Here is a 27,917-nt window from a genome sequence, read left to right on the forward strand (position 1 = left end):
AGTATGATGCATAGTCTCAGCTAGCTTTATAATACTGAGCCTATTTTATTAGCTAATAAGCTAGAGAGGTAGTAAAAACAACTAACACATGTTATTATATTTTACTAGCCACAATCTGGAATAACACCACTGGCATTGCTGGAGACATTTTCCGGCCTCACTTGGGTAGAAACTGTTTAAAAATATATTGCTTGGTGGGTCCATGCCCAGATGTATAGATTGCTTCATCTGCTCCAGGCAGTCATCCAAGATCCAGGAAGGCATGCAAGAGCCCGAGGAGGCTGCCCTGGTTCAGCCTGTCTGCCTTTGGCCTCTTGCTCAGCTTTGAGCCCAAGGTAGGGGAGAATACAGGAAAAGTAGAGAGAGTCCCCAGGAAGCCTATGTACCTAATGGCCTATGGCCAGAGCCCTGAGGATAGAACTATGGACCCTAAGCCATCTTCAGTGGGGTCTGCCAGCTTACTCTCCCTGTGGCTGTAGACTTTGCGTGCAGTGGTACCCCCACTGGATGATTCCCAGCCTCAAGAGGGGTAGGCCCATGGCCAGGGAATTCCCTATGTGATCATGAGGAGCCCTGGGCTTGGCTGGTCAGTGTAGGGGCCTGGGCCTGGACCTGGGTTTATAACCATGGCCCTGTTGCTAGTGGTGTAGTGTCCAGTCCATTGCTGGTGGATGGCTGAGGCTGGACCAACTGCCCACACAAGGACCCTCGCTTTCTGTGCTGTGGCTTCATTCATTAGTAACCCCAGAAAGCCTGTGGGGTCTATGTAGACCTACGCCTATGGGAGAAAGGCTTGTCGGCAGCTCTTCGTATCTGTGGAAGGAAAGGTTTGTTGCTGGCCCTTGCTCCTTTTAGCTGGCTCACAGTCTGTTTCCTGGGCCTTTGATCTGGCAGTGTGCTTGCTTGTGTGATCCTGTAGTCTCTTTGCCTGTGGCTTCTGGGACCAGACACATGAACACTTCAGATTAAAGGCGCAAAGTATCTTTTCAGTTAGACCTTTGGAACAGCTGAGTGTTTCAATAAACCCTGGCTTACTGGGCTACAGAGCAGACCTTGAGGGTATAGGAACGTGCAGAGGCTCTCTTCTGTCCTTATAGCAGCCAGGAGGATGGTGGGAATTAGAGCCCTTCCAGCCTGCCAGCAGAAAAGGTGTCAGAGTGAGATTTGGGAGAGTCATATAGCAGGGGGAGGCAGAGATTTCTGCGGTTCTGGTTCTGTTCGTGTCTGCACTGCAGCTGGGTTTAGCAGGAAAAAGTGACTAGGCATAGACATGATTTAGGATCCTGTCCATTCCGTCTCCTCCTAGAGAAACTGGGATTTGGCTGGTTGCTTGGCCCACTAGGGCCCTTTGGACGTATTTCATTTTCTAGGAGAGTGAGACTGGAAGTTTAAGGAAATTGCTAAGCATCTCTGTGTAGCAAGAAGACCAAGAGGAAAAGAGTGCTTAGTGTGAGGTGTCTCCAGGAAACACCCACCCTCCAGCCCTTCCTCACACTAAGCACTCTTTTCCTCTTGGTCTTCTTGCCTCTTGTACTCTCCTGTCTGTCTCTGCTTGCCATTTGCTGCTACTTGTTTGTTCATCCTCTTGCCTTATCCTCCTCCTCTTGGAAACAGGAAAGGGGGCCCAGGTTTTCCTGCCATGAACTCATGCTGAAAGCCCAGGATTATGAAGTGGTGACAGAATTGGATTTGCCCCCATCGCAGAAAGCTGGCTATATGTGCATTCCTGTCTTGTCTTTGTTACCCTTGAAACCAGGATGGAAAGACCCCTGGGAGCCCATCAGCCCCTTGCATTCCCTACAGCACCCCTGGGGTACAACTGTTGTTGGCCAGCAGCGGAGGCTCTTGGCTCACTCAACACGTAAGGATGAGACAAGTGGTTAGGGGGTAAAATTGCTTTCAGATGATCTTTGCTCGTGTTTTCTTAAAACTCCAATGCCAAAACTGAGGGCAAGAGGTCTCGATGGGGCTGTAGTTGACCTGGCCATATCAGTGGAAGCGAGGAGTGGCCCAGAAGGGGAAATGTGGTATTACCTGGCCCAGAAATGTTTATCTTCCTGGTTCTTGCTATGACCACTTGGATCTATACAGTGAAGAGCTTGAAGGCAGCCCAGAGGGTCAGTGTTCCCCCATCAGCCTGATTCCGTCTTGGCCACCCCCCTCCCCCAATACTTTCCTCCTTTGGTGGACTTCAGAGGCACAGATGCCTGTGCCATTGAGGGCAGGGGCTAGTCTGAACACAGGAGCTGCTTGCTTATCCGCAGGGCTGTCACTGACGCTAGGTATTGCTCATTGAGACCTGGTTTGATCATCACACCTTGCTTGCTTCTCAAGCTATGTGTAACCATTTAGACATGGATCATATGTGAGCAAAGATTTCAGAATACGCAACAACTAAGATTACTCATTGAAGCCCGGTGTTGGAGGCTCACACCTGTATTCCTAGCTACTTAGGAGGCTGAGATCTGGGAAGCGGTTCAAAGCCAGCCTGGGCAGGAAAGTATATGAGACTCTATCTCTAAGTACTAGAAGTGGCCTGTGAGTAGTGGGAGAGTGAAAAAGCTCAGGGACAGCGCCCAGGCCCTGAGTTCAAGCCCTGTGACTGACAAACAACAAGAACAAAGATGCGGGTGTCACAGCCCCTTGCCATATTTTTAACTCCAACCTGGTCAGAGCAACGAATTGTAGTTTTCAACTGTGACTTAAACAGAAGCAAGACATTCATAGGAAAAGGTCAGATGCTGAACCGGGTTTGATTGATTGATAGCAGCTGCCTACACATTGTATCCGGTCCTTCTTCCCTCTCCCTGAAGAGGCCTCTGAACCGGCAGCAGCTGTTATGTTAGCAGATGTTTGAGGGACCTGTGAACGTGGGCCAGGGCAATTTGGAGAAGAAAAGAAGCATGGGGTAGAAACAAGATGCCACACATTTTTGGGGCTCTACCAAGTGCTGGGGTCCTGTGATGAGTGCAGGAAAGCCATGTCAACCAGGGCCACCAGGCTCCACTGGCTGAGCGGCAGCCGTAGCAATTAGCAGGGTTCATGGCAGATTCTCAGAGCTGTCTGTAGATCTTTGCTGGACAGGAGCATCCTTGGGTGACGTTTCCTCTGTCCAACATCTGCTCTGTGCCCTGTGTGTCAGTGGGACCACCTTTAACAAGGAACAATGGCCTTAATTTCTGTGTGGAGTGGCCCTTCCTACTACTGGCTATGTGATCTGTCCAGGAAGCCCCCGGCAGCTGCAGGCCAGCTGTGCTCTGATAAGTCCCTAGGCTGTAGGCCTGGTTGACCTGAGCCTCCGTGGCCTTCTTTTGTCCAAGCTACCAGTGGCCAGCATGTCACTTGTTTATAGACTGCTTGCTGCTTTGTACTTTCGGCCTCCTTCCTGGTATGCTGGGAAACAGTGCTGATGGCAAGAAGAGGGATTCAGAGACGGATCACCCTTTACCACATGGAGGGCAGACGGGTGTGAAGATCCGCTCAGAGAGGAAGCCATGGAAAGCCCTCGAATTCCAGTTGGAACGGAAGAAATGCTAAATAAAAGTAAAGGCACAGGGGAGTACTAGGACCAGAAGCTGTTCCGGGATGGGCTCCTGAGACCTGGGCTCTCAAGGCGTTGTGGCTGCTGAGCCATGGCAGTCTGGGCACTCATTCAGGAAGTCTTCCTGCTTTCGACAGGCACTGCGGATCAGCTGTGGCGGTAATGTTCAGGTGGACCCAGAGGGGGCCATGTTGGCAGCCACTGCTAACTGATGGGTGGTTGAGCAACGCCTCTGCTTTGGTGGTATCCCCTCGCTTGAGGTGAGGCCTCCAATGTGCAGGGAGTATCAGTGACTTGCCCAAACTGTACAGTGCGTCAGATGCCCTACAAGGCTCCAGGAGCCCGGGCCTCTAGATCCCCAGGTTCACTGCTCCTGCTGTCGGGCTTGGGCTAGGTGAGGCTCGGGCCAAGTTAACAGCTGTTGGATGTAGTGTGGTGGTGTGAGGTTGGAGCTTTGGAGTTAGACAATCCAGGGCTTGGCCCCCATCCTGCCACTTCTGATCTTCGGGCGGACACTGACTTGACTTTTAAGCCTGGGTGACTGTAAAATGGGGAACATAGGAGGAATGATGTAGTATGGACCTGGCACACAGTGGGCTCTTGAAGAACACAGCTTTGATAAAGAAAGTTGAGGCCTGCTACCTTCCTCCCATGCTCACGTGAAGCTCCTGGCTGTCCTCTGGACCTGCTGCTGCTGGCAGGTGGGATAGGATCCTGCTGGTTGTGGAGTAAGCTGTGATCTGGCCTTCCTTTTCTCTCAGAGATCGGGGTGTCAGTGGCCTGTACAACCAGATGAGGGTTCTGTTCTTGGTAGAGCCCCCTCCTCAGCCTGATTGCTTCTTGTTCCTTGTTGCGATCCTCAGCTTGCATAAGCAGCCAGGCCCAATGTTAACACAATAGCTTTGATCTTCCAGGGAAGGGAAAAATAGGAGTTCCGCTGGGGATATGCCAGGGAGGCAGCCTTTCATGCCACCTGGTGATTTTCCATGCCTCAGTTGAGAGCCATTGTGAGCAGGGTGCTTGGGGCAATGTGAGGTGGTAACGCTCCCTGGCTCTCTGGGGTGGGTGCCTCTTCATACCAGGCAGGTGCCACCACGGGAGCCTCTGCGTGCAGCTCCTGGGCCTGCTTCGTGTCGGCACGGAGGCCTGGGAGACCCTGGAGGCCTGGCTTTGGGAGACCGCAGCCTGTGAGCATGAGGAAAGCAGAACTTTCCCATCCACGGCCTCCCCCCCTCCAGGGCATCCCCAGCCCTGCCATGGGAGGTGGGGGTGTGGGAGAGGCCTGGGGGTCATTACTCACTGCTGATCAGCGCAATTCAGAGTGCGCCAAGCCCTTAAGAGTGCAAGGTGAGGAGTTCCTGTGGTCAGCACTCACATGTGGTGAGCAGACCTCCCCTTCTTCTGACCATTTCCTTTCCTGGCTCCTGAACGCGGCTCTCAGTGTGACAGCTGACTCTCACAGCCTGTCCCTGTGTGTGCGATCCTGGGGCTCTCCGTGCTGCATGCAGGTGATGCTCACTTCATGTGGTGGGAGAAGACATTGCTACCCGCGTAATGGAAGGAAGACTGAGGCACTGAGGGGCTGTGTCAGCCCAGGATGAGACCTGAGCTGCCCTAGAGGCAGGGCTCCAGCAGAGATCCCAGCCTCCCACCATCCTCTGGCCCCTCATTGTCTCCGCCCATGCCCTCTGCCTCTCCTTCAGCAGCCTGGCAACAACATAAGGGTTTCCCTAAAGTTCAGAGGATTAAGGAAGGCTGGACCTGGAGGTGCGATTCCTAAGCCTGGCCTTCCAAGGCCTAGGCCATCTGCCTGTTGCCCGAGCCTCAGGCCAATTGCCTCTGTCTCCAGAGCACCAAAGGAGTCTTGGGGTTGACTGATGCTGAGCTGGGTATAGCTTCAGAATTGTTTGGGGAAACTGTTCTAATCCATAATGCTGTGTATTTCTAAGGCATGGGTTGTTAAATGTGTTCTTCTTCCCGTTTGATGCCTGCAGTCTTGTATATGGCAGCCGAATAAATGACCCGGGAACTCAGTGTTCTGTTCACATACTGTGGGTGTGGTTATCTCGGGACCCAGTAAGTGTTTGAAAGACACCAGGCTTCTGGAGTCTTTGTGGAATGCATTGAAATCACAGCTATGAAGGAAACAAGCCAGGGACAGAAACAGCAGCCACAGAGGGGCAAGCCTCCGAGGAGGACTCTTGGCCCAGTCTGTAGGATGTGTAGGAGCCCACCATGGGAAAAGGAGAGTGCCCCAGGCAGAAGCACATGGTCAGAGGTCAGAGTCAGGAAGATGCTGGTAGGAGCCCAGGTGGTTGGAGCGGAGTATACCAGGGGCATGCATGGCACACCTTCTCACTAGATCCTCATAGCTGGGCTTGTATTCTGAGTGCAGGATAGAAGCATTTGAGGACTTACTTGACGAAGGGGAACAGCAGCACCCAGAAAGCTCCTATAGGAGGTGATGAGCAGCCCGGACGGAGGGTTCTGGAGGAGGCAGGGAGGCTAGGAAGGCTGTGGATTACTAAACCAGGTAGGCAGTGCACATGCTGATGCATGCCAAGGCCTTCAGAAACATGTAGGAGGCAGGATCAACAGGATGTGCTATGAAGGGTTAATCTTGTTGCCAGCTACCAGCGTAGACCTCACTGGGCAGAACCAATGACTTTAACTCCCTTCCCTAATGGGTTATCTCCTAATGGGTATAGGGGTTGCTGATTGCATGACTCTTGTTACCTGATGTGCAGACCTTGATATCTTCTCACTAGAAATAAAGCCTAGTGGCTCACTATAACTCGCTTTGTGCCTTCAGATCACCAGGGAACTGTCTCAGCCCTCAATAGCTCAGTGGTTGACCAGCAGGCTGCTTTTCCCCTCTACTGATCCCTCTCTGTCCTTATCTAATTGAAACTGGGAGCCCTATTTCCAGCTTGGGGCTAGAGGAAGACTTGGTGGATGATGGCCACTGGAGAATTCTTTCATGGGTTTGGACAGTTGTCAGGCTGACTCTCATCAGCTATGACACATCTGGTCAGTTTACAATAGCTTAGAGCAGCATCTCTAGAAAACACAGGGGCTTTGACGTCCTCTCTGATCTCTGAATGAAGTCCAGTAATCCTCAGTGGGCCTCGGAAGGGACTCCTGACTCCTAGGAGGAGCTTGGAGTTCCTTGTCTTATTTCTGCAATCTTACCACGGACGTCAGAATGACGGACTCCTTTGAAGTGTCTCTAAGCCCTTAGATGATCATGGGGCCTGCAGGGCTTGTGAGAGCCCTATGAGCACCAGAGCAGGACACAGAGCTGTCCCTGATATGAATGTGTGATTGATGACGGAGCCAGGCCCAGAGCTGAGCCTGCCTGGGCCTTGCCCCCGGGGCTCTGCAGGCTGCTGGCCTACATGGGTGCGCCACGACATAAGACCTTCAGTTGGCCTGCATTGCCTTTTGCATCATAGCCCTCTGTCTTCCCCAGCATGGCACTAACAGTGTTCCCCTGTTGATGGGAGGTGATTCAAAGAACATTCTGTGGTTTCAGCCATGCTGTATTGCCACCCATTTTTGCAGCTTCAAGCTGAAGTTGAGAGCTGAGAAACACAAATGCCACACAGAAGAGCAAACATTTTGCTGCAGTCCCTGAGGCTGCAGGAAGCCTGGCTTGACTAGACTGAGTGTTAATTGCCTATGTATGGCCAAAAGATTAACAATGCCTCCTTTGAAAGCTAGAGTGGTACTCTTGGAGAATTCCTTTTGGGGATGGGGGGGCGGGGAATGGCTTCTTTTTAAATTCAATCTTTCAGAAAATAAAAGAAATGATTGGTTCCAAAATAATGCCACACCAGAAGCAGTAGTAGCAGAGCTTCACATGAGTGTGTGTCACCGAGAGTCATTCCCCCCCCCACCCCTGCCCCATGCTGAAGCGCATTTGCTATTCATGGAGTAGGTGGGGGAACAGCTGTCCTGCTGCTCTGAGCTCTATGCCCAGGGAGAATGTGGCAGCCCCCTGGGACCAGCCAGGCCCTGACTGGAGCCAGCCTTACCCCCATATTGGGCTTTAGGGAGTCAGCGAGAAGGAAGCTCAGTGAGGCTTGCGAAGAACCGAAAGCTAAGAAGAGAATGTGCGTGGCGAAGCAACTGCAGGAAGCTGAGGGCTTCAGGGCAGAGGCCAGCTTCCTGAGGTGTGTCCGCCTGCAGTCTGCGGGCCTCGGGTGGGCTGTGCCCCGCAGCGGGGGAGAGGGCAGCGCGGTCCGCGTGAGCGTGCTGGAGCAGCAGCTGCTGAGAACGGAGCGCTCCCTGGATCTCCCAGCCGGGCTGGGGGCTAGTGATGACACCGGAAGTGGGCAGGGGAGGCCGGCCTTCCTTCCCCCTCCCTAGGGGCAGCCTCTTGGAACATGACTGCGGGTTGCCCAAGTCCTCCTGTAGGCCCACGGCGTTCACTTCTCTTGTTGCGTCCTCACCGGCCTCTGCCGGGGCCCTGAGGATGTGCCCACGGGACAGGAAGGGATGGACACCGTGTAAGCAAGTGACAGGCCAGGCCATCTGAGATGGCAATGTGTACCGTCAAGAAGCTCTAACAGACTGGTGAGATTGGGCTTGCCCAGCAGGAGAGAAGGAGATGGAGGTGGCCAGCTTTACGCTAGAGGGACGGAGGCCTTGTGGAGGTAGTCGTTGCAGATGACAGATGAGTATGTCTAGGGGGCATCAGGCGACTGACCGAGGGTCCTGAGCTGGGGATGCAGGGGCTCACAGGGTCAGCAGGGCCCTGGGGAAGAGAAGGCTTTTGTCCTAACTCCCAGATTTGAGTGTCAGTCAGTTTGGAGCCAGGCTCTGATGGGGCTGCCCCGTCCACTGCCTGACTTCACTGCTGCGGTTATTTTCAACTGTGGGGACGTGACCTCAGATGCTCCAGGAAACGGTGGCACAGAGGTCGTGGCAGGAAGACACGTGAGGGTGAAACCACATGGGGGGGAAGCACTTGAGCAGGGCCCCCGCCGGGGACAGGGTGAGGCAGCAAGTCAGGTGTCTTGGGTGAGGACCTCTTGGGGTGAGGAGTACCACTTGTGCAGGCGGGCTGGTGGCCTTCAGGACGGCCACCCGGTCCTCCCCTCTCACCCCTGGGTGCACATCGGCCTAGGCCTGGCTGTGGGGGTCAAGCTTCCAGCTCTTACCCTGTGGGCCACCTCGGGCCCCACCTCGGGCATGTTGTTCTGTCATTTTGCTTGGGAGGGAAGAAAGTGAACTACTGTTGGGGGGTGTTTTTGTTTGCTTGTAAGTGGCAGAGCAGTGAGTGCCTCTGATGTCTTTGTGGCGCCCCCCAAGGCCCGTGGTGCCACCTCTCAAAGGCCTGCCTTCCTAGGTTTAACTCTTAGAACCATGGGTCCAGACAAGTCCGGGCCCCACTCTCAGCTTTGTGTTCCATGATGGTAGTGTAGCGATGTGGCGGGGGTGGGGGTGGGGTGTCCTCCAGAGCCAGAGGAACCGGCACAGGGTTTTGGTGAGCCATCCACCAGGCAGTGGCTCTAGATCACTGCCACCCCCCCCCCCCCCGTGCCTGTGATCACTGCCCCACCCCCGTGCCCATGTCCTCTTCCTCATGACGCGAGACTGTGCGGCATGGGAGGCCACCTGACGTGGAGCGTGCCCAGACCTGGCAGGTGTGACGAGGCCTCGAGGGCAGGTTGCCACCACTCTTCCTTGGACACCTGAGCAGGATGGTCCTTTCTCCACGAGATCTTTCCATCTGCGGCATCAACAGAGATTTCACTGTCGTTAACTTGGGGTGCCATCACAAAGGGGATCAGGGCTGTCCCATCAGGGACCCAGATACACATAGGCTCTCCTGCTCCACCCATCTGTGGGGCTCATCTAGGTCAGAAGTGATGAGGAGAACATTTCCCCTGGGTACTCTGCCTTTGTCTCGGCGGGACTCTTTGCCATTGAACTCACTGTACCTGTGCAGCCTCTTTCCACCTGACACTCCTGGTGTGTGGCCAGAGCAGGGCTGGGGAGCTGGGGAGTGGCAGCAAATGAGGGGGCGTGGGCAGGAAGTCTGGGGAGTCTCAGAGACCGTAGCGGGGATTCTGAGAGGAGGGGTCATTTCTCCATGTCTTGTTGGCCAGGCAGTGTCCATCCTCTAAGGGAGCCGCCTGAGCCAGATTCTGTGAAGCTCCCCAGCTCCAAGTCTGGTCTGCAGGGAGTGGAGCCTTCCAGCTATGAGTAGGAGCCTGGGAGAGGCGGGAAGGAGCAGGGATGGCCCACCAGAGAATGTGGTGAGGGCAGAAGCTTCTGAGAGATGTCCTGTATTTAACACTTGACAGCCTCCCAGCCAGTTTTCTGGAAAATGGCATTTGGGCTCCAGTTTGCCCCTCCTGAAGGCATGTCTGGCTTGCAGAATGTCTGGCGTGTAGCTTCTTTTGCCTGGCAGGCTTCGGGGACATGGTCCATGGGAATTTTCTGGGTCCTCAGATTTCAAGCAGCTACAGATTTCAACAACCCTGAATTTAGCATGAATTGATTGAGCACCAGCTATGTACAAGGGCCTGAGTTAAGGGCTCCAGGGAGACCAGATGTGTGGGACCCATCCTTAGCTGCACAGCACTTGGGGCTGTGGAGGACAGATTGGAGACAGCTGTGTCTAGAAGCCACCTGTAAGCTGAGTCAGAGTAAGAGGAGGGATTGTGTTCTTGAGGACCTGTTCTGAGTTAATTCCCTTTGTTCAGCTCAGTCTACCAAGTATCCTGCTGTGTCAGGTGTTCACTGCGAGAATTCCCCAGTAGAGATGCAGCAGTAGAGAAGACAGCTGTGGCCTCTTGGAGGTCACCGTATCAATGTCATCCCTTTAGACATGTGGAGAGGGCTGTGTGACTGGTACTCACAGCTCTGTGCTCTGTAGGCTGACCTTTGCTAAGATGAAATAAGATGACAAAAGCAAACCATTTCTTAGCATTTAATTCATGGGCAGGACAGCCAGGGCTGGCTTGGGTACAAACCCAGGGATTTGTACCTCATCTGTCTGAAGGCAACTTTGGAAAGGGAAGGCTGTGCCTGTGTGTTTGGTGCCCTTCGTGCAGAAGGGAGTTATGGAGCCATGCAGAGAGCTAGTGGCTTTGAATTACTTGGGCCTAAAGGCTTTTGAGGAATTCCTAGGGTTTAGGACCAGGGCCATAGGATAGGGCTGCTAGCTGGAGTTGCCTTGGACTCTCCCTCTGGCCTCAATCACTGATGTGATAGGGCAGGTCCTACAACCTCACTGTGGCTCAGTTCTTGTGTAGAAATTGAGAAGAGTTTATTGGTTGGCACATGAAAGAGCATGGCAGAGCCCATGCATAGAAGGTGCTTACCAAGCCATTTCTCAGGATCCAGGACTCCCCCATTCCACTGGGGGGCTGTGGTCACAGAGAAAGTCCAGATGCCTGATGTTGAGCACAGTCAGGTCTGGCCTTTTGCCAGTTTTTGTTTTTTTTTTTTTTCAGGAGACTTTGTGTTGACATGGCAGCTGACTGACTCTGCCACGTGCCTGAGTTCCATCCTCTGAACAGCTTCCTGAGACTTTTGGAGACTTGAGGGCGTTGTTGTCCTGATAGAAAGGCAGCACATGATGGTTCTGGGCATGTTGCCCATTCTTCTGCTCTCCTCGCCCAATGTGCCATGCCCCCCTACCCCCAATTGTCTAGTTTCCTGGAGTAAAAAGCATGCCAGGGTGGCCCAAATGCTGTGCCAGTCCTTTGGTGGCTTAGCCTGCCCTTTCAGAGACCCCAGGCACCTAGCACTTGGTAAGATGGGACAAATGATCTTTCATGTGCTGGTGTCAGTTTTGAAGCCCTGGGTAGTGGACAATGCAGAGCCCTGAGCTGCCCCATGGGGCTCTGGGAAGTGGCATGAGGCTCCGGGAAGAATTGTGTTCAGTTTGCTGGCATTTGAGCCGTCCCAGGGTTGACTCCAAAAGGGAGACAGTCCATGTATATTCACTTTCCCCCTTTCTAAAATGGAGAGGGATGCCTGCTCACCACATAGGTGTTTGGGGCAGTGGAGGTATGAGCGTGTGAACTCCACACCCAGTACTGCGAGGAGCGTTGGTGCTGTGGCTGGAAACCCTTGTGGCCTCTGCTCACCGATGCCTGTTGACTTATTTGTGCCTTGCAGTCTTCATGCAGGCAGAGAAGATAGGACAAAGATAGGGACCTTGGAATCTTGGCCCAAGGATCCTAGCTTGATGGAAGGAGATGAGTTTGAACTCTCCTTTATGTCTTTACATCTCCATCAAGCATAGAGCACTGTCTCCAGTCTCCAGAGTATCCTGCAGGGCAGGTGTGGGGGGCAACTGTGTGCTGCTGGTAGGCCCCTGGAAGAGAGTGTTGTGGGGCAAAGTAAGACCCACAATGAACCCTTGTTAAAGACCTAAGAATCACCATGGCTCGCTTCCACCTCTGTGTTCTGTCTCCCTCAGCGAGTGCCTAGCCTAACATGCCCAACATGGCCCTCTACCCCAGACCTGCCACCTGGGAGCCTGTATTTTAGCAAGATCACCAGCTGGCTCATGTGCTCTCGTACTGTTGAAAGGGTCTGAGATGGAGAAGGTGACCTTTCATGGGAGGTCATCTTTGGTCCTAGGCATCCCCCCGTAGATTACTCGTACAGCTAGGGATGAGGGGTTGTCCTAAAGCTGAACCCTTATCTGGTCACCACTCTGTGCCAGCTTTTCCTTGCCTTGTGGTTTGGGTCACCTGCCTGCTCAGCCTCTTGTCACTATCCTTTCTTTTAGGAATGAGGACAGCATGGTTCATCTCAGGAACCTTTCTCTAGAACCACACATTTCCTTTGGTCCAGCCCCACCCCTGCTCCTGAAACCTTGGTCAGTATGCAGACAACCACATGTATGACTCCTGTCTTGGTCAGCATGTCATGACTAATATGGACGGTTCCTGTCACATGCACTTGGCTGCACTTGGAGGGCAGTGACGAGGCGGTGGAAGAAGACACAGCTTGCCTGATCCCTTGCTGACTCTGCTTCATGAGAAAGCAGCACAGAGCTGACCTTCTGTCTGATAGCACCCGTAGCTTCAATGCTGGCTGGGCCCAGATTAAGAGTATAGATGGAGACCGGCCCTGGATAGCTCGTCGTCTTTTGGGGCCTCACTCAGCATGACATTCAGAGGCAAGGACAAGAGGGAACAAGCTTAGGTTTGAGCCTTGCCCCTCTGCGTACAAGCACCTACCTCCATGACCCTTTCTGGTTCCTATGGCTCCTTTTCACCTGGGGGAGCTTATTTGGGATAAATAAGCAATGACTGGTAGTATCAGAAGAGAAACACTGATCTGTGTGAAGAACATGGAGGTTGGTTTCCCCCAAGTTCTGGAAGTATCAATCCTCAGACCTCAGCCTCCTGAGTAGCTAGGATTACAGGCGTGAGCCACTGATGCCCGGCCCAAGGCTTTTGTACTCTGCATCACAGAGCCCTGACAGGTCTCCAGGTGCCAGGCCCATTCCATCTCAAGTGTCTGAACAGTGGTTTAAGGCAAGCAGAAGCTGGGGTCACGGAGCTGTGAGGATGGGCTGGGCCTTCCCTGATGAACATGTGGGTCCCGTTGTGAAAAGGGGGACAAACGGCCAGGCTCAGGGCCCTCTAAGGACACGATCCAAAGAGCCCGGGCTGGCCTCTGTGGCACTAGCTGTCAGAGACATCTAGACAGTCTGCGGTGATAGTTGTGATCCCTCTGGAAGAAGTGGGTAGAAATGGGTTTAGTGCTGAAATCTAAGACTTGAGTTTGATGCAGTGGCAGAGTGGTGGAGCCCAATGCCTCCTGAAGGGGGCGGGCATGAAGGGTGGTGTGGGATGAATGAAGGGCTCTTGTCCGCACCTGGACGTGTCCTCCTGCTCCAGCCTGGAGGCCCAAAGGGGCACTCAGTGGCACAGGGGAGGGGCCATGTAGCTGCCTTCCCGTGGGAGGAGCACAGCGCTAGTGTGGTCCGTGTCCCAGGACAAGGAAGCTTGGTTTGTGGGCGGGTGGGTTTGGGTTTGTCTCTTCCTATGCAGCACAAGGTGGGACGAAGGTGAGCGGAGCTTCTCTCCTCCTGGGGTCCTTGAACCTATGTAGGGGGAGGGCTGTGAGGACTCGCGTCATTTCTGAGCTAGGAGCTGGCAGGGGCTTGGGGGAACTCGCAGGTTATGAGGCCCGATGGAGGGGCTCTGTCGGGGTGATGTGATACAGCTCCCTGGAATGTTCTAAGTAGTGTTCTGCAGATAGATCTTGGGACTACTTGGGGTGTTCTGAGGAACTCATCTAGGAGTGTGACAGCTATCACCGCGAGCTAGCTAGATCCACAGTTGGCAAACTACTGGCCATAGACCATGTTCTTCTGCTCTTTGTGTCTGTAAAGTTTTATCAGCACATACTTCGTGGCGCCTACATTGTCTCTGGTCTCCTCGCTCTCACAGCAGGTCTGCGGCATTATAGCAGAAGCCAGATGGCTTGCAGAGCCTAAGTGTTTACTGTCTGGTGCCTCATCTAGATGGCTTTGTGCCTCGGTTTCCCTATTTGGAAAGTAAGTGGATTTGCTGGTCCTTGAAAGGGCCAGGAATTATTATCTTGGTGGTCAGGAATGTGGTGGTGATGTAAGATGGCCCACCCAGTTGTCTTAGGCTCTGCTACGCCCACCCAACTCTGGCTCCTCCCGGGCGGGGGCGGGGAGGGGGGGCGGGAGACGACTTCCTTTGCTCCTCAGGTGGCAAATAACATTGGTGGGCGAGACGGGGTTGCAGCTGCAGAAGAGCAGCGTTCCCTGCCTGTACGTCTTGGCTGTCAGGTCGCTTCGCATTGGAATGAGCTATGTATCCTGCCTGTCTCCGTGCACAAAGGCATGGATGGCTTTGTACAAATGAAACGTGTTCCCGCGATTGCCTTGCTCTGGTGCGTTTGCTGGGCTGCTTGTCCCGTGTCCCAGTGCTCTCTCTCCTGGGCTGCCCTCAGGTTACTGCCATGCTGGAGAAAGCAAAGGCCAGAGAGAAGATTGCCCACGTCCCCTGCTCTCACCCGTGGAAGACATTTTGGTGGGGCTTTGGCATTCAGTATAGTGGAACTAAATCAAAACCCCAACCGAAACAGCCAGGGCAGCTCTGGTATTCTCATCACTCCAGAAAGTTTTCCCTGACTGGAGACCCAGAAGTGTCCTTGCTGACCAGATGTATTCTGGCCCCTGGGGGGGCAGACAGACAGCTCAGAAGTTGCTAGAGAAGGTAAAATTTGTGGTACCAGGACTTGGCCCTGGGAGGTGCTTTTGCAGCAGTTTTGTAAAAATGAGGGTGCGGCTGGCTGGCTCCAGCATTTAAAAGCCTCCCTTGGCCTTGCCTTTATCCTGCGCCTCACCTCTAGTCAGTTAACCAAGGCTGCCCAGGGCTGGGGCCATCTCTGCCTGAGCAACCCTCAGCAGCAGCCAAGAGCTGGAAGGCTGCTAAGGAGCTGGGGCATCTTTGGGGAGCAGGAATATGGCTGGAAAGTTCCTAGTTGCATCGGTACAGGCCCTGTTTTGCAGCTGGTGTGGAGGTGAAACCAGCCATGAGCAGTAGTAAAGCTGCAGTCCTGGCAAGCTTATCCTCCATACCTTCCCTGACCCCCGGGAGGGGGCTGGGGAGACAGCTCAAGATTCAGAGTATGGTAGCTGAGGAGCAGAGACCACAGGCACATGGAGTCACAATTTTCCAAAGGAAACTTAATTTCCTAGCCTTATAAACGTAAGACTGAACACTCTGTATCAGATGTTGGAGGTGTGCATCACCTTGCCCCCTTCCCAGACGGCGCTGGGGGCACAAGCAGTCAGCTGGAATGACGCATGTGCCAGAGTTTCCCAGGGACACTTTATGACTGCCATAAAGTGCTCACTGTGTGCCCAGTTCTGCTTTGAATACCATGTCTGTGCTGGCCCTTTAATTCTCATGTCACCCTCTGTGACAAATACTGTTATTGTGATGCCAGGACCCAGAAGCACAGTGGCTTGACCAGGGTCACAACTCCAGCCACAGGCAGGTGGGGAGTGTGGGGGAGAGGAGGAGTATGGTTCTGGCCTCCTCTCCCCGCAACACTAGGCTGTGGCCCTTCAGCGTGCCAGGTTGCTAGGATGAAGGGCAGGTGAGTTTACTAAACACCAAAGCCACTGCCGAGACTATGGCCCACATTCGTTGCCATGCTACCAGGCCTGGGCATGTGCCCAGGCACAAGAAGGTAGCTGCCTGATATGTCTTCTGGAATCCATGGCCTGGGACCCTGCCCAGGCGACCAGCTTCTGGTCCTGAAAGTTTGTTGGTCATAGCACAGTGCACATACCGTAGGATTTGGGCAGACCTCCTTTGCCAGGAATCCCCCCATCCCCAAACATACCAGTGTTTTTTTGTTGTTGTTTGTTTGTTTTTTGCCAGTCCTGGGCCTTGGACTCAGGGCCTGAGCACTGTCCCTGGCTTCTTTTTGCTCACAGCTAGCACTCTGCCACTTGAGCCACAGCGCCACTTCTGGCCATTTTCTATATATGTGGTGCTGGGGAATTGAACCCAGGGCTTCATGTACACAAGGCAAGCACTCTTGCCACTAGGCCATATTCCTAGCCCTTATACCAGTGTTTTCCTCTGTTGAGTATCTTGCATAGCCTCTCCCCAGTCTCGCCCAGACTTCCCCTCCTAGGAGCGTCTGCTGGGCAGGCTAGGAACTGACCTGATTCTGATGTGGGAGAGAAGCCACTGGTCATGACCCAGATGCTACCAGGGTGTCCCCTCAGGTGCTCTTCCCCGCTTGTGGTTAGTCTAACCTGTATCATCAAAGCTGCTTTTCGTGGCCTAGTGGCAAAAGGATGAAGAGAAAGCACCTTTCCTGGCCACTGGGAGGCTGAGGAATAATAGACAGGGAGCAAGGCTTGGGGAGCAGATGGAGCCAGGTGTGGTGTAGCTGTGGGATTCGAACAAGTCACTAAGTAAAGTTTCCCTGCGATGTTTCCTCATCAGTAAAATGGAGTGAGGAATTAAGTAGAATGCCTCTCTCACCCTCAGGACTTACGGCTTATGACAAGTGCCCAGTTCATAGTGAATTCTAGCACTCTAGGATGCTGGAATTACTTGAGTAGTTTACAAGTTAGGTGTGGCGGGGTAGACCTCCCTCAGAAGGCCTGGGCAAGAGAGTCACTCCGGCCCAAGTCCGACCTAAGCTATGTAGTAAGTCCTGTCTTAAAAATAAATAAGATTATACCCATATTCATTACTTATTGTTTGTCCTGGCTACAAAACAAATGTTTCATATAAGACGTGTGAAGTTCAAAAGGCAAAAAGAAACTCCCAACTTTATAATTAAGAAATATGAAAGCACAAAAAGTGAAATCCCTGTGAAAACTATTTGCATAGGTGGCCATCTTTGTTTGTCAGTGTAGTTCTTTGTAGTACTCTTTCTAAACTATGATACTGAATGGAGACTTGACATTCTGTCTAGCCCCAGGGACCCACTGAGTCCACAGGTTCAAGTACAGATTATAAATAATCCACATATACCACGTCTTAACACTAAACAACTCCACCAGTGCAGGAAACATGTCACATCTAATTTAACCCTGCTGTCATTCAGAAAGAGCAGGTTGACTGGCCACACCTAGCACAGGTTGGCCAGCTGTTTGCAGCTCATCCATGAGATGGAGACATTTCTGCTGCAGGTCCTGTACCGGGACTCTAGAGGACCGAAGGGGCAGTGGCTCCTGCTGTCATGGCTTTGTTCTCACTTCGCAGTCTGCATGTCAGTTTAGGCAGCTGCACTAACCATGTCAGTTTCCCAGAGCTAGCACTTCAGGGGTGCCGAGGATGCCCGGGCATGCCCAGGCTTGCCCTCCAGCAGGGCTCCTGGGGGGCCCTCAGCCCCATAGTCATTTGGGACATGGGGGGGGGGGCTGCTGTGCTTCCATGCTGCCCTACATAGCTGGCGCATGCTTTTATGTGACTAAGCCCAGGTGCACCTGCATTTTATGTCTTGTCTCCAAGGTCTTAGGACTTAACTCCAGTGGGTAGAATCCAGACTTCCCCCTAAACTTCCTTTCACCTATACGAACTTAACTCAATCTTCTCTCACACTTTCTATTGAATCCAGCACATCTTTTGGGGGACCTACTATGCGTTGGGCACACAAAAACCATGGAAGCAAGTTCTCTCTATGGATCTATCCTGGGGCCCTTCTGTTTGGTACACACCCACTCGGTGCAGCCACTGCTCTTGGCATTGAGGATATAATGTGGAACAGGATGCTAGTGGCCCTGCTCTCTGGAAGTTTCTGTATGAGTATGGGGAGATTATAAGCAGCAGCGAAGACAGTCATATCAGACCAATCTTATTGTATGATCAGGTCATAGCAGACAGTGAGCTCTGGGAAGATAAGATGGGTAATGGGGTTGAGGTGGTGGACAGAGAAGCAGAAAGCTTCCCTCTGGTCAGGATGCCCAGCGGAGAGCAGGAGCTTATTGTCCTCTTGTGCTGAATGAACCCCTCCAGAAGACGTTCTGCAGGTTTGTGCTTGGTTCAGCCACTGAAAGGTCTCCTGTATTCTGGACTGGGGTGGCAAAGCCACTCAAGGGGGATGTCTTCCAGAATCCCAAGCCTGTCAGCAGCCCATGAGTCCTGGTGCTGTCAAAGTTCCTGGGACAAAGTACTTCTGTGCATACAAGTAAACAGAAATCAAGTTCGGGAGCCCGTGGTTTTCCTACTGAATCTGCAAGGGCTGTGGCCCTCAGGGCCCTCGTCACCCCAGTGGGTCTTGATGCCAAATCTGAATTCATGTAGACGCGTTGAGCCTCCCAATGGGCTGACTGCCATGAGGGGGTGTCCTCACAGCAGCGTCCTGGGGTTTGTGTGGTAGAAGTGACTGTCCTGAATATAGCCTTGCCACCTAAATACGACAGGACATCGTGGACAGCCCTCCCATTCCAGTCAGGAGTGTCTGGTGTGGCAGTGAAGTTATCAGTGGGCCCCTAGATTGGGCGGGGGAGGGGGGCGGTGCTGGGCCTTGCGGCACGGATGCCACCTGTGTTCCTGCCTCAGTAGGGACGTCCCAGAAGCCTGTGGCCCATGTGCATCTGGGAACGCCCCCCTAGGGTACTGGTTCAGGCCCTGTGATCCAATCATGCTTAACTATCTGCAGAGTAATCATCGTGCTGGTCCCGCCTAATTTGCTTTTAAAAGAAGCCAGTGCCCTGGTGCTAACTCACCCCAACAGGATCCTCGGACCTAATGTGAACAGGGCAGCAAAGTCACACGGCTCCTCCTTCCCTTGCTCTCAGGCTGGCTTCCAAAACCAGGGACTTGGGCCAGGGGAGCAGAAAGTCAAGAGACCTTAGGGAGGCCAGGGCTGCAAATTTATGTCTCCATCCTACCCCATTCGTCCCTTGTGTTTTACCACTCACTGGGGTTTTTGAATGTGACCTTTGTAGTGCTGTTTCAGCTCCTCCTGGCTGCCAGTTCTGGAGCTCCCACATCACTAGCCCTGCCTCCCAGGGGTGGGGCAGGAGGGGAACTGGAGCGGTGAATCAGAGCTGGGATCCCCCTCCAGGAATTGTGTTCTGTTTGTTCTTCTGTAAGTGGAAAATCAGCCCTCATCACCCGCCGCCGTCCTCATACTGCCGACCCTTGGGGACTCAGAAATCCCTCCCTGGGAGCGCCTTTTCCTCCCCGTCAGCCCAGCACGGAAAGGATTGGAAGCGTCTCTTTCCCAGAGCTTGGGTTCCAGGACAACCTACTTTCAGTCCTGGTGTGAGCACCGTGTCACCGCTCAGAGCCAAGCTTGGGTGGGAGGGCCAGGCCGAGGCTTTGGAACGTTCATGGTCTTTCTAGGTACCGTATCGTTGGCATGAAAGTAACGGCACAGTGTCCAGCCCACAACACACGCTTTTCTCATTGAATACTTGGTAATTATTACTTCCTTTGGGAACAATATGAGCCCTTTTCTTGAGGATAGTACCCGAGCTATGTTTTTTCCAAATAAGGGGATATGTTCTCCTCATAGCGTGTGACCGTAGCCTTCCCTGCCACTTGACAGCAGAGCAGACTCTGAGAGGAGGGAGGGCCTTGATGTTCTGATGGGTGAGTTGGGTCTGAGTTGTCTGATGGGGAGGCCTGGATGTGCTGAGCACACTGGAACCCCAGTGGTGTGAGCACTGACTGCTGTGGTGGTGAGGACCTGTGGAGGAAGAGCAGGGGGAACGTTGGGGTTTTCTAGCCTCACGGCAGTTGCTAAGCTCAGGCAGGAATAAACTTGGGCAAATCTTGGGTCTGAGTAGGGCAGAGGGGCTGGACACACAGAACTGTGAAGGATGGCACCACCTTCAGAGGACTGCTTGAGTCACCTACCACACCTGGCCACGCTGGGCAGTAACTGTTGTCACCATGATCACCATGATCATCACCTTCCCGTCGCCCCTACCACCGCCTCACAGCATCCGGGGAGTCTCCCTGGAGCACTTAGAAGGCTCAGCCTCGGGACTGGCTCTCCGCCTCAGCATGGCAGATAGCTGAGTTTGCCTCTCAGGTGCCCATCAACCTGGGCGCGGGCGCCTGTCCCTTCGCTAAGGCCTTGGTCACTGTTGGCTTCCTCCAACTGGTGGAAAGTTCTTCCTTGTTGGGAAAGGTCTGTCTCCTTAGCACTTACTCTGAAGAGTGGGGCAGAGCATACAGCGTGGTAAAATTATCCTATACGTAAATTATATTACTAAGAATAAAATATTCTGGCTCCATTAAGGAGAAGAATTGCCTGGTAGGTAATTATGTCGTCTGTACCTGTCTCCAAATCATCTTGTTACCACTTTGGCTCCTAGTGCTATAAATATCCTAATAGGTGACTGGAGATCTGCAGGCACGAGAAGGGGAAGAAACTGGGGATGGATAGGGCCTGGGGCTCCCTGCCAGCTCTGTCCTTCTCTGGCTGCAGGATCCTGGACAGGCTCCTTCTCTGGGCCTCAGTTTTCTTATCTGCGAAGTGGGACTAACAGTGCCTGGGGATGTAGACGTGGCAGGGCCCCTGGGGGCTGTGGGCATTTGAGGAACGGAGGCCACGCTTCCCAGAGTATCTCGGGGAGGGCGTGCTCACCTTGTAACTCCTCTGCGGCAGTGTGTGAAGGTGACCCCTGCGGCACTGGCGTTGTCCACATCTGTGCTGCTCGGGGATTTGGGCACTTCTCCGCGGCACGTGATGGAAATCTGCTGGCAGAAGTGGCTGCTGACTCATGGAGAGGAAGTGGGCCAGGGTTGTGTACTGGTTCCCACCAGTGCGCCCGTGCTGGCGCAGGGGCCCGGCCTGCTCCGCCTAAGCCGATCCCCAGCCCAGAGGCCTTGGCTGGGACGACGGTGCTTTCCTCTAGTATGTACCAGAGCTGCTTTTCTTACTCCGGTTTTGAGGCTGAAGAAGTAACGCGCAGAAGGCCCTAGCTAGAGCCTATGGTCTGAGTTCAAAAAGACTTGTCTTTATGTATCTGGGGAAACTGAGGTCCAGAGAGGTGGAGCTCTTTGCCCAAGGTCACTTAGTGAGCTTGTCTATGCCTGCGCACCAACCATACCTGCCCTTCCTCCTTGGCACCCTCCTAGCCTCCCTTCAGCTGTTTCTGCAGGTCGGAAGGCTCTGCTCATCTCTCTCACCGGTCCTATCCTGTCTTTTCCTCCCTCCCTGAGGCTTGTTGGGCCTACGCTTTCCTCTGGCCTCCAGTGACGCTGGTACATTCCTCACTCTTCGGTCCCAGGCAGGTTCCCACACTCACTAATCCCAGCCGGGCCCCTTAGCCAGCCGCACAGGAGCCCTAAGCAGACAGGGCAGGTGGGCGGGTCCAGGCTCTGGCTTGGACTTTCGGCTGTAAGACCCTGGGCAAAGCACTTAACTCTTCTGAGCCTGAGTGTTCCTTACAAAACAGAGAAGAGCTGTCAGGGCTTGTGGTTGGCCTGCACACAGTGCCTGGCTGTTAACAAGGGGAAGGCTCAGCCCTGGGCACTGCTGGTGTCTTCCTGTTGTTGTCATTTCCAGAGCCTCACAGTTTACGTTTCTAGGCCTGACACTGTCCTACAAGGCAGTCGGGACAGAGCCATCACTGCCATCTTACGGATGAGGCGATGGTGGCTCCCAGGGCAAGGAGATGAGTGATGACTGTGGCAGGTGGTGGCAGAGTCATCCTCTCCTATCCCCCAGGCCTGTCCCTCCCTGGAGCCTGCGGGCTCCGCGGGCATGCGAGTCTGGCGGTGGCCAGTGCCCATCTGTCCCTCTCCATCTAAGAGGTGTGCTGTCCCCAGCTTGACTCTCTGCCATGTCCTCGGTGAGGTCTCCAGCTCAGGGTTTCTGGAACAGAATCTCTGTGTGCTTTGTTCCCTCCCCAGGCTGACGTTCCCGGGTGCTGCTGGGGGGAGGATTGCTTGAGGAAGGAAACTGTGCTGTTTTGCCCCACGGAGGCCAGCAGACTTTCAGCCTCTGAGGGAGAATTGAGAACACTAGTGTGGGGGCGGTGGGAGAAGGCCAGGCCTCGGCCTGCTACAGCGCAAGTTCTGAGGGCATTTCCTGTTGACACTGCCCTTACCCACACCCGGTTCCTTTCCCATCCCTGTCTCCACCCTGGTGCCCCTGCTGACTGGCAACTTCATGTGGCCTCTGCCATGCTCAGTGTTAGCCCTCCTGGCTGTCCTGGCATTGGAGAGGACGAACCCCACACAATGCCAACTCCTGAGTGGTAAAGCTCCTAACCGTGCGTCTCACGGGTGACGCCGCTGACATGCTCCTTGGCTCATCTCAGGCAGGTGTCTCTTGGGTGGACACTCGCCCTTCCAGGGAGGTGCTGGGATGACCCCGAGGAGGTTCAGGACCCAAGGGGTGAGCTGGAAATAGTGTAGGCTTTCTTTGCCCTCTCCTCCTTCCCCACTGCCACACTGGGTACCGATCCTTCCTCTCTGATTCTCAGCTTCCATGTCTGCATGATGGTGGTGATGTTCCTTTCTCTTCCCTGTTGTTAGGAGGATTGAATTGTGCCTTTGAAAAAGGTCCAGCACAGTAGGTCCTCAGTAAATGTGTTTCCTTTCTCTCCCTGCCTGCGTACCTGACAGTTATTTGTACTTGATTTGAACTTTCTAAATGTACAAATCTGCATTCTGTCTGAGTCCCTGAAGCCCCTTGGTCCTTAGAGCATGGGGTGTGGGGTGGGGAGGAGAAAAAGCACCAAGGCTGGAGCTCAGGGCAGGCTCCTTCCAGATGGGGAGATTGGCAGTGCCCCCCTGCTAGCCATCATTCAAGTTACCCAGGCCCAAATTCTCCATTTATAAAATGACAATAAAGCTGAGCCCCTCAGGGAAACGGTCCAAATAAAATGAGATAGTATTTCCAGAGTGCTTGGCAGAGTGCCTGGCACGGGCTGAGTGCCCGGCATGCGCTGGCCCTGATCCCTTGCTCTCGGCCCTCCCCTGGGGGGCACTGCTTGCCCACCTTCCTACCTGACTGCTCCTTCCAGGGGGAGCCAAGTCTCCGGCCCTGGGTGCCCCAGGGAGATTATGTGAGGTGATGCCCCTGCTGGGAGGGTGACAGATCACTGTCACAAGGGTGCCTGGGCCCCCAGAGATCCCCTGGATGAGGCCTTTAGAAAGACCTAGAAAGAATGGTGCCCATGTGCCCAGACTTTGACTTTGACATAGGCACTGCTGTAGCCAGGAAGAAACAGCAGCCGTTATCCCAGAATCCCTGAACATCCATCCTGCTGCTTCCCGTCTCCTTACAGGAAGTCAAACAAATCCCACCAGCATGCAGGCTCACAGTTCAGACCATGAAGGATGTCAGAGTTGCTGTGATGGGGCTGAGGAGACCAGGTCTCCCAACAGCTGGAGCAGACCAGTTTTGCATGGCCCAGGGTGAGGCCAGGATCTCCCTGAGTCCCTTCAGTGACCCCAAGCAGGCAGGCATGTTGCCAGACAGCTGCCAGCAGTGTGCACTGCTGCTTTTCATAAGAAAAGGCACCCGAGTCCCATGGTCAAAGCACCGAGCCGAGCCATCTTACCCATTAATTGGGATTTCGGGATCCTTGAAATGATCTTAGCAACTGCCTGCCCCAAACCCTGCTCAATCGCCATCACCCGGCTGCCTTCCGCACTGACTGTTGCCTGCTGTCCCCACCCCGAGGACTAGACTGTCTAGGGCATGGTGCATAATGTCACCACCACCACACTGGGCCCTCCCTGATGCCTTGAGCCTATCTCAAGAACCAAGACTTAATACTCTCGGCAAGGACTGAGGGAGCACTCGGTTAGAATCGGTGTTTCTTTTCATCACTGCCCTCAATGTCCCATTAAAGGAATAATTAAAAGAACAAGCTAGACCAACGATTCTTATTATTCCCTTGAGGAATTGTGGGAGAACTGTTCTGAGACCTTACCACAGGATAGAGGTGTGGCTTCCGGGAAGGTCCCATTTTCCCACCAATGGCCCAGGTCAGTTGCTTATGGGGCCATAGGTACCCAGGCTCAGCCTGGTCATTACTGTGCAGCTCCCCCATGCTAGGTGGCCCCATTGCTGGTTCCTGTTGCTCGTGGGCCTGGCCTCTATGCTGCCAGCAACTCGCCTCACCTCCATTCCGCTGGGAGGCAGCCCTTCAGGACCCTGGGCAGTCCTGGATCCTGTCACGGAGGGATCAATACATCATCTGCCTCTGTCCCTCGTCCCCCCCGTCCCCTCCCCGCAAGCTGTGGATGAAAAGCTGGCCTTCTTGGCCCTTCTCTGCCTCCCTCAGGTGCCACCCGCCCCTCAGGTCAAGCTTTGGGGCTTTGCTGCTCTCCTCTGACCCCCACCCACAGCCAACTGGGAAATCACCATCCTCTCCCCCACCCCTAGGGAAGTCACCTCCCTGACTGCCTCTGTGGCAGGAACCTTTGAACAGTGCGATTTTGAGCCGTTCCTGATGGGGGGACCATGCGCTTAGCAACTTGGATACCCTGTTCATTTGGAGAAGGGCTGCTGAATGCCAGACAGGTCAGCCAGAATTAACTAGCGCTGTGCGGAGAGAACAGAGTTGCCACCCACATCTTCGTCCATGTCTGGGCTAGGAACTATTCTGGAATTTTAAAGGGAAAGGAGGAGGGGGGTAAGGAGTATGCCCCGGGTGCTCTTGGTGCCTTGCATCTGCGCGTAAGGACCCTGGGCTCTTTGGTTCGCTGGCAGAGCATTTGCAGGGCTTTGTGGCCACCAGAAGTGTTAGGTTTGTGGCCGTAATCTTAACTGCTACTGGGGCCTGGGAGTGCGCTGTGACTCTGCTGTCCCAGCCCACTGGTGAGCTGGCTTTCCTGCTTGCCATGTTTTTAGTTGTAGAAACAGGCTCAGAGGCACTGTGACCACACTGTGCAGAAACAGCTGTTCAATGTCTGGGCCTGACCGTGGCTGTAGCAATCACTGGCTGGCAAGACTGAGCCACAGCCGGTCCATTCTATCCCCACCGCCCACCACATCTGGAGGGAACACTCAGCTAGTCCGAAGACCCTGAGGGGGCCACCCTTTTCTGGGGTTCCATACCCGTGTGGGGCCCTGTTCCCTTCATGTGTCCGCCAAGCACACACAATTGTGACTCAACTTCTGAGCCTTTGACCTCCAGTCTCCAAGAGCAGCCTGGGAGGGAACCAGGCTTTTAATTAGCCTGGAGCAGGGCTGCCAGCTCTGAGACTCAGGAGCCTTTGGAACCTGCTGCCTGCCGGTGGACACAATGTAGCTGAAGGATGAAAAGGAGAAAGAGAAAGGCCCTGGGGCTCAGGGGTTTTAATTGGCACAGTTCTCCCCGTCCTTTGCCTGTTCCCCTCCCTTCCTGGGCTTGCCTGGTGGTGAGCAGTGCAGCTTTTCATGCTTCAGACTTTTGAGTGAGTTAGTATGGATTCTTATAGGTTTGCTAGGAGGGGTGTAGCCACTTGTAAGAAGCAAATACCAGGGACTACCCAAACCCCATAAAGCTTCCTGGGCTTCAAACCCATGGTCCTGCCTATTGCAGAGAGAAAAGATTGTTCTGAAGCCGAGAAAACACACACACACACACACACACACACACACACACACACACACACACACACACACACGTTTCTTTCTTGTTTTCAGCTAGGTAAGTGGGATTCTTGGTTCTGTGGCTCTGTGTGAACCCAAGCACTGCAGTAGCTGATATCGCTCTCAGGAGACAGAGAATTGGCTTCGTTTCTTGTTGGCCATCAAGGAAGGGACTTTTTGTTTGTAATTTGTGTGTCCTTTTCACTCTATCTTTTTCTGAGAGCCTCTCAAGCTAGCAATGAAAAAATGAAGCATGGGAGCGATTCCACCTAGACAGGCCCTACCTCCCTGCTGAATGGAATGCGGTTTTCTTGCTTCTGTGAAACCACTGAGGTCTCACTTTGAGGGGACAATGTCGGAGACTAACGAGACAAGGGCCGAGTACCAGGCGGTCAGCCTGACTGCCAGAGGCATGCATCATATTAAAAGGGCTCCTCTGGATCCTCCCCCCGCCCCTTGCAGAACAAATGTGGTGAAAATGCTTGGTGCATGCTTAGTTTTGCAATGAGAACCAGTCTTCAGTGCACAGACAGAGAAGTCACCTTCGTCCTCTTGAGAGTGATATTTTAAAAGAGTGAGTATAAACTACATCTGTTCATGTGTCTGTCGGGAACATTTGTCCCTGGCGATCTACAGTTTCTTGTTCACGGGGGGGGGGGGGGGGGGGGGGACATTGCTGCCAAAGGACACTAGCCTGTCTGGCTATGGTTGTAGTCAAGTAGGATGCCTGCAAGCCAGCCTGAGCACCCTTCTGTCCCGACACCAATTCACAGGTGGTTCTCCTACAGCAGGGTGGTGCCACGCTCATGAAGGTGGCATCTGGACTATGCTAGCCTGCTCCTCTGTCAAGGCAAAATAGGATCACCCCATCACCCCACCCTCAAAACTGGCCTGCTTTTGCCACAGTTGGCCAGGGGAGTGCTGACATGGACAAGGCCATCCCTGTGGGTTTGTCCACATGTGCAGCTTAGATTTTGTCCCCTCTCTCTGGAGCTGGAGCTCTGTTAAGATTTCCCTGGTCTGCTTGCAGGACACATTGCTGAGCAAGCTGCACCCAGAAGGGCGATGATCTCGCAGGTTTGCAAGAACACTGAATGCTGTGTGCCTTGGCCTGCCTGCTGCAGCACTGAAGGCCGCAAGCTAGTGACCTGCCAGCCAGTGTTCTTACAGCTGCCTCCACCCCACCAGTGGCAGATCTTAGTTTTCAGGGAGAATGGAGCACACCCCACTTTGTTCCAGAGGAGAAAGCTTTAGGCTGCCCACCTTCCAGATGATGACCTTAGCAGGCTCTCCAGCCCCTCAAGGCCTCCCTCTCTTCATCCACAGACTGGGGATGCTCACTTGCCCCAGGGGTCCTGCAGGAACCGTTGAACATTGGTGTGTTCCACCGGGCATGGCAGGAGGCTGCCGTGTTGGTGATCCCAGCTCCACTTCTCACCGTGGCACCACAGAAAGGCCCCTCTCTGTAGGGTCTGTGGTGTGTTCAGTTAAGGCATGGCGGCAGCTGCTGGCTCTCCTGGCTCTGAGCCCCACCTTTGCAGTGAACACATCCTGGGCCAGCGACCCAGTATTTGGCAGGTAGTCTTGCAGGTGGCGAGTGCAGGACTTCTCTGATTGTGTACTTTCAGATCATGAGACCCTCTCAAAAGAGAGAGGTAGCCTCAGTTCCTGACTTGTGGGCTTAGCCAGTGACAGATGGGTGTTGGCCCAGAGTTCTCTTGGCATTCAGGGGGTGGGGGGGAGAAGGCGGGGGGGGCACCTCCTGCTCTTACTAGTCCAATGTATTTTGCCCACCCATTTGCACCAGGAGGGCCACAAGACTGAGTCTTAACTGGTCCTGAAACATGGTTGGTCATTGTAGGAAGCGCAACATTGTAAGTGATTCCAAGATGGTGGATGAAAATGTGTGTGTGTGTGTGTGTGTGTGTGTATGTGTGTGTGTGTACATGATTTAAGGGAAGGAAGGGGATGAGGGTCAGACTCAGTTCCTCAGGAAGCTGCATGGGGCCCAGTGACTTGAAGGTGTTGGCCCTCAGTGCCTCTCTCTATCTCAGAGTTTAGCCTCCTACTGGATTCTTGGCTGGCCCTGATGTCTCCATCAGAGCGCAGATCAGCATGCCAAGCCCCCATTCTGGCTGCCCAGGAGTTGTGCCCCAGGGCCCTCCCTCTCAGAGCGTCGGATCAGGTTGGAGAAAGAGACCTGGTGTTTGACAGAGCAGGCCACCCCAGGAAGGGTGCCTGGTGAACAGAGTCCCGGGTGTGGCCTCACACACTGCCCCAAGGCTGAGCAAGCGTTTTGTTTGTTTCCAGGGAAAGCTTCAGGAAAGGCAGGCTT

At 53.8% G+C, this 27,917-nt stretch overlaps 1 protein-coding gene and 2 long non-coding RNA genes across 8 annotated transcripts in view; all 3 read left to right on the top strand.

Moving 5' to 3' along the window:
* Positions 1–27,917, top strand: part of Fam53b (family with sequence similarity 53 member B) — a 102,407-nt gene that overhangs the window by 57,039 nt on the left and 17,451 nt on the right. The window lies entirely within an intron of this gene.
* Positions 1,663–26,401, top strand: LOC125345964. The gene is made up of 3 exons (XR_007209827.1): positions 1,663–1,674; positions 8,554–8,557; positions 25,449–26,401. It is a non-coding gene; the product is annotated as an uncharacterized LOC125345964 (long non-coding RNA).
* Positions 10,329–23,018, top strand: LOC125345965. The gene is made up of 3 exons (XR_007209828.1): positions 10,329–10,339; positions 18,060–18,063; positions 21,981–23,018. It is a non-coding gene; the product is annotated as an uncharacterized LOC125345965 (long non-coding RNA).

This window comes from Perognathus longimembris, chromosome 2, assembly GCF_023159225.1.
Source record: "Perognathus longimembris pacificus isolate PPM17 chromosome 2, ASM2315922v1, whole genome shotgun sequence".
In the NCBI taxonomy this organism is placed as follows: Eukaryota; Metazoa; Chordata; class Mammalia; order Rodentia; family Heteromyidae; genus Perognathus; species Perognathus longimembris.